The following is a 6,421-nucleotide window of genomic DNA, read 5'->3' as shown; positions in this document are numbered from 1 at the left end:
GTAGGATTTTTATTACTTAGGCGAGCACTGGGCTGCAGCTAAGCCCTCGAGTGAGAGGCAGGCCCACCACTCAGTAGGATTTTTATCACTTAGGCAAGCACTGGGCTGCAGCTAAGCCCCCGAGTGAGAGGCAGGCTCACCACTCGGTAGGATTTTTATCACTTAGGCGAGCACTGGGCTGCAGCTAAGCCCCCAAGTGAGAGGCAGGCTCACCACTCGGTAGGATTTTTATCACTTAGGCGACCACTGGGCTGCAGCTAAGCCCCTGAGTGAGAGGCAGGCTCACCACTCGGTAGGATTTTTATCACTTTGACTTAGGCGAAGTAGATTCGCGGCTAAGGTAATGCACACAAAAGAAATAAACAACAATCATTCGGAAGAAGTAAATTATGTCTTTTGATAGTCAAACTAAAAGGTATTTCTTATTACATCTGATTGCTCTAAATATTTAAGAATAGAAAGGGCGGAGCAGATCCGCATTCCATGCGCGCGGCTCATCTTTATTGTGTTCGACGTTGAAGAGACGGTATGCTCCATTGTGGAGCACCTTGGTGATGACGAAAGGGCCTTCCCAAGCAGGGGTGAGCTTGTGTGGCTTCTGTTGATCCACTCGGAGGACCAAGTCCCCTTCCTGGAATGCACGACCCCTTACGTTCTTGGCATGGAATCGACGTAGGTCTTGCTGATAAATGGTCGACCGGATCAAGGCCATCTCTCTTTGCTCCTCCAAGAGGTCGACTACATCTTGTCGAGCTTGCTCTGCTTCTTCTTCTGATAAGAGTTCGACTCGGGGAGCATTGTGGAGCAAATCGCTCGGCAAAACGGCTTCGGCTCCGTAGACTAAAAAGAATGGAGTCCGTTCAGTCGACCGATTGGGGGTTGTCCTCAGCCCCCAAAGCACCGATGGGAGCTCGTCGAACCAAGCCCCTGCCGCGTGCTTGAGGTCGCGCATTAACCGAGACTTCACCCCTTTGAGAATCAATCCATTCACTCGTTCAACCTTCCCATTCGACTGGGGATGGGCGACCGAAGCGTAATCGACTCTCATGCCTTGAGAGGCACAAAAGGCTTTGAACTCTTCAGAATCGAAGTTCGAGCCGTTATCCGTGATGATGCTGTGTAGGACACTATATCTGAATATAAGTTCCCTGACGAAATTCACGGCTGTGCTTGCTTCCAGGCTTTTGATGGGCTTGGCTTCGATCCATTTGGTGAACTTGTCAACTGCTACCAGCACATGAGTAAATCCACTCCTGCCTGTCCTCAGAGGTCCAACCATGTCCAGTCCCCAGACGGTGAAAGGCCAGACGAGTGGAATAGTCTTTAGAGCTGATGCAGGTTTGTGGGACATGTTGGAATAAAACTGACAACCTTCACACTTGTCCACTATTTCCTTTGCCATCTCGTTGGCGTGCGGCCAGTAAAACCCGGCTCGGTATGCTTTGGCCACGATGGTCCGAGAGGATGCATGGTGACCACAGGTCCCCGAATGGATATTGTTGAGGATCATTCGGCCTTCTTCTGGCGTGATGCACTTCTGGCAGGCCCCAGTTACACTTTCTCTAAACAACTGCCCTTTTATCACAGTAAAGGCCTTAGACCGTTGGACGATCTGTCGAGCCTCTTTTTCGTCCTCTGGGAGTTCCTTCCTAAGAATGTATGCAATGTATGGCACTGCCCAGTCGGGAGTTGTCGGATCGGTGGCACTCTTGGGCTGCGGTGACTCTTCGGTGAAAGGATCTTCCTGAACCGAAGGTGAATGGATATGTTCCAGAAACACATTTCGGGGAATAGCCTCTCTCTTTGAACCTATCTTGGCCAACTCGTCTGCAGCTTGATTTTTCAGTCGGGGTATATGGTGGAGCTCCAAACCTTTAAACTTCTTCTCCAGCTTTCTCACTGCATTGCAATAACCTGTCATGGCTGGGCTCCTAACATCCCATTCCTTCATCACTTGGTTAACCACCAAATCTGAGTCGCCGTAGACCATAAGGCGACGACCGCCGAGTGAAATAGCCCTACGCAACCCGTATAGAAGTGCTTCATATTCGGCTTCGTTATTGGAGGAATCAAAATGAATCTGGAGAACATAACTAAGCCTGTCTCCGCGGGGGGATACCAAAACTACTCCAGCGCCTGAACCATTCAGCATTTTGGATCCATCAAAGAACATAGTCCAATGCTCCAAGTGAACTTGAGTCGGCAATTGCTGCTCAATCCACTCGGCAAGGAAATCTGCAATTACTTGGGACTTGATAGCCTTCTTTGCCTCGAACTTGATATCTAACGAAAGGAGTTCAATTGCCCATTTTGCCACTCGACCAATTGCGTCTCTGCTATTCAGAATTTCAGATAGTGGCGCGTCGCTGACGACTGTAATGGAGTGGTCAGATAAATAATGCGCAACCTTCTTCATGGTCATGTATATTCCATAGACAAGCTTCTGATAATGTGGGTATCGTTGCTTGGATGGAGTCAAAACTTCAGAGAGATAATAGACTGGGTGTTGAACCTTGTAAGCTTTTCCTTCTTCTTCCTGCTCGACCGTGAGTACTGTGCTGACAACTTGTCCAGTGGCTGCAATGTAAAGTAGTAAAGGCTCTTTGCTGATTGGCGCATCGAGCACCGGCTGGGTGGAAAGCAGGGTTTTGAGCTCTGCAAACGCTGCTTCAGCTTCATCAGTCCACTCGAACTTATCAGACTTTTTCATCAGTTAGTAAAGAGGCAAGGACTTTTCACTGAGACAAGAAAAGAATCGACTCATGGCAGCCAGACAACCAGTCAGCTTCTGAACGTCATGCACTCGCACGGGGCATTTCATTCGGAGGATGGTATCAACTTTTTCTGGATTGGCGTCGATCCCTCGTTCGGAAACGAGAAAACCGAGTAACTTTCCTCCTGGAACCCCGAACGTGCATTTTGACGGATTAAGCTTGATATCATACCTTCTCAGGTTGGCAAAGGTTTCTGCAAGGTTAGTCAATAGGTCGGAACCTTTGCGAGACTTGACCACTATGTCATCCATGTACGCTTCCACATTCCAACTGATTTGAGTGAGCAGGCACTTCTGAATCATTCTCATGAATGTGGCTCCGGCATTTTTCAAACCAAAAGGCATGGTGACATAGCAAAAGCACCCGAATGGGGTGATGAAGGCTGTTTTTATTTCATCGGGACCATACAGTCAGATCTGATGGTATCCGGAATACGCATCTAAGAAAGACAAGCGCTCACACCCCTCAGTCGAGTCAACAATCTAATCGATGTGAGGGAGAGGGAAGTGATCTTTCGGGCAGGCCCGATTGATATGCTTGAAATCAATGCACATACAAAGTGAATTATCCTTCTTAGGAACTATGACTACATTGGCTAACCACTTGGGGTGGTAGATTTCACGGATGAACTCTGCTGCCAACAGTCGAGCCACTGCTTCGCCAATTGCTTTCATCTTCTGCACGGCGGACCGCCGAAGGTGCTCTTTGACGGGTTTTATTTTGGGGTCGACACGCAAACGGTGCTCGGCCAGTCCCATGGCACACCTGGCATATCGGAAGGTTTCCATACAAAGATGTCTCAGTTCTCACGGAGGAACTGAACGAGCGCTTCTTCCTATTTGCTGTCGAGCGTCGTTGATATATGAGTCGGTGCAGCATTGGGATCCGTCAGGTGAATATGAACTGGCTTCGTCTCACCAGTCGATTGGAATGCAGAATCCGTGGCAGGTTTCTTGGCTCTAAGCAAATCACTCGGTTCTGCATTCTTCTGATATTCTTGGAATTCAACTGCTGCCATTTGTTCGTCGGCGATCTTGGAACCTTTCTGGAAACACTCCTCAGCCTTCTGCCGATTGCCTGTAACTGTGATCACACCTTTGGGGTCAGGCATCTTCAATTTGAGGTACACATAACATGGTCGAGCCATAAAGCGTGCATAGGCTGGCCTACCCAAAATGGCATGATAGGCACTCTGGAAATCTACGACTTCAAATGTCAACTTCTCCTTACGGTAATGCTTCGAGTCACCGAAAACCACGTCAAGGGTGATTTGGCCTAGTGATTCGGCTTTCTTTCCAGGAATAACACCATGAAAACTCATATTGCTCTCGCTAAGCTTTGACATCGGAATGCCCATCCCCTTCAAGGTCTCAGTGTAGAGGATGTTCAGACCACTGCCACCGTCCATCAGTACTTTGGTCAGTCGAGTGCCTCCAACCATGGGGTCGACCACCAGAGCTTGCCTCCCAGGGGTGGCCACACGAGCAAGGTGGTCGGACTGGTCGAACGTAATGGCTGTTTGAGACCATCTTAGGTAGGTGGTCGTCGCCGCGGGAGCGACCATGTTCACCTCCCTGTTGATGACCTTCAATCGACTCTTGCTTTGAACGTCAGCAAATATCATCAGAGTGGAATTAACCTTGGGATAACCATCTTCTTCCTCTTCATCTTCACCTTGGTCCGAGTCCTTCTCCTTCTCACTGGGTTGTTTCTCTTGGAACTGCTAGATTAGGAGTCGACACTGCTGAGTGGTATGCTTTGGGTAAATCAGATTACCTTCCTCATCCTTCTTCATGTGGATGTGGCACGGCAAATCCAGCACATCATTCCCTTCTTTATCCTTTACCTTCTTAGGGGGCCAGGGCCCCTTAGGTTTTCCCTGAACTTTCCTTGATTCACTGCCACAATCTCTCCGGGTGCCGCTGGCTCGGCCTTACGCTTTTGTTTCCGACTGGAGTTACCTCCACTGGCCTCTTGGCCGACTGGTTTGCTCTTCCCGCTATGGAGTCGATCCTCTTCTTCTCCGTTAGCGTACCGGGTGGCTATCTCCATCATTCGAGCTAGAGTCATATCCCCAGTTCGACCAAATTTCAAGACCAACTCCCTGTATTTGACGCCTTCTTTGAAAGCACATACAGCTTGATGTTCTGAAACATTCTCGACGGTGTGATGCAAGGTGGACCATCTCTGGATGAATTCCCTCAAAGTCTCATTCGACTTCTGCACACAATGTTGCAACTCGGGCAATCCTGTTGGTCGCTTGAAAGTGCCATCAAAAGTTCTCACGAACACTCGAGATAGCTTGTCCCAACTGTGAATACTGCCCGGAGTCAACTGAGTCAGCCACGCTCGGGCCGACCCTTCCAACATAAGAGGGAGATGCTTCATCGCTATCTCGTCGTTGCCGCCTCCAATCTGCACAGCCACTCGGTAATCTTCGAGCCAAGTTTTAGGCTTGGATTCACCGGTGAACTTACTGACCCCGGTCGCCAATCTGAAGTTGGGAGGAATCACTGCTGCCCTGATGGCTCTTCTAAAACACTCGGGACCAGAAACATGCACTCGGCTGCCACTTGGACGATCTCTGCCAGGGTCTTCCCTGTGTGCTCTCTTTCGGTCGACCAGGCCTTGAACGAGAATAGACCTCACGTCGAAGCCCGGTTCCCTCGGGTCGACTGAAATCCTGTGCTCACCATTGTGACGGCGCCTATCATCGTTCCGCCGAGGCACATATGACGCACTCCTCGGAGGAGGCGTAGGTCCCCGACGACGATTGTCACGGTCGAGCGGATGATCATACTGCCCACGGCCTTCACGCCACGGAGGCGATCTTGGGCTGTGAGCCGACTGAACCGTGTACGCTGCAACGGATCTCCTGTGAATCCTATTCTGCGACTGAGATACTGGTGTATTCTGCTCTCCCGCTGCCCTGAGCAAGGCCCGGATCTGCATCAGCCCTCGGCCAGCTTCTGACTGGGAAGGCTGGATCGACTCTGCTATTTGGGCCGTAGCTGTGAGATTCTGAATAGGAGTGCGGTATACCTTAGGTGGAGGCGGGAAAAGCTGTCATCGACTGGACTCATGGATCCGCTCCTGGGCGCGCTCATTGAGAGCGTGCTGAAGGTTATCCAGTCGAGTGCGCTCAGCCAAGTTAGCTAGGCGCACCTCCTCCAAGGCCCGAGCCTTGGGGGTTTCTCCAACGATGGGCGTGTGGAGTGCATCCATATTGCAGCGACGAAGTTCTTCCCTCTGCTGCGGAGAGAGGGGCTTGGGTCGGTATTCCTCATGGACGTGCGACGGATCACCGCCCCCATTCTCGCCGCCCTCGCGGCGGAAACTGGGCGGGCTGTGAGGCCCATCGACCATCAAAACTTCGGCCGCAGGATCGCTGTTATCACACTCGGATGCGGTTTCCGCGGAGCCAGTCGACAGATCGAACAGGCTGTGGAGAGTTTCACGGGCTCGATTGCCGCGACTTGATGGGTGGTCGAATGTCGAGCCACCGTGTGTTTCACCCAGCGCTGAAGCCGCGATCGACCGGACCGCTTGCGGCGACGAACAGCGGGAAGAGAAAACACCATCGGAGCCGACGGATACTGAGTCGACGGCTGCCGGAGAAGGACGCCACGAACGCACACGCGAAAGTG

Source organism: Triticum dicoccoides, chromosome 6B, assembly GCF_002162155.2.
Source record: "Triticum dicoccoides isolate Atlit2015 ecotype Zavitan chromosome 6B, WEW_v2.0, whole genome shotgun sequence".
NCBI lineage: Eukaryota > Viridiplantae > Streptophyta > Magnoliopsida > Poales > Poaceae > Triticum > Triticum dicoccoides.
The sequence above is the reverse complement of the archived record's forward strand: the minus strand, read 5'-3'. Positions refer to the sequence as shown.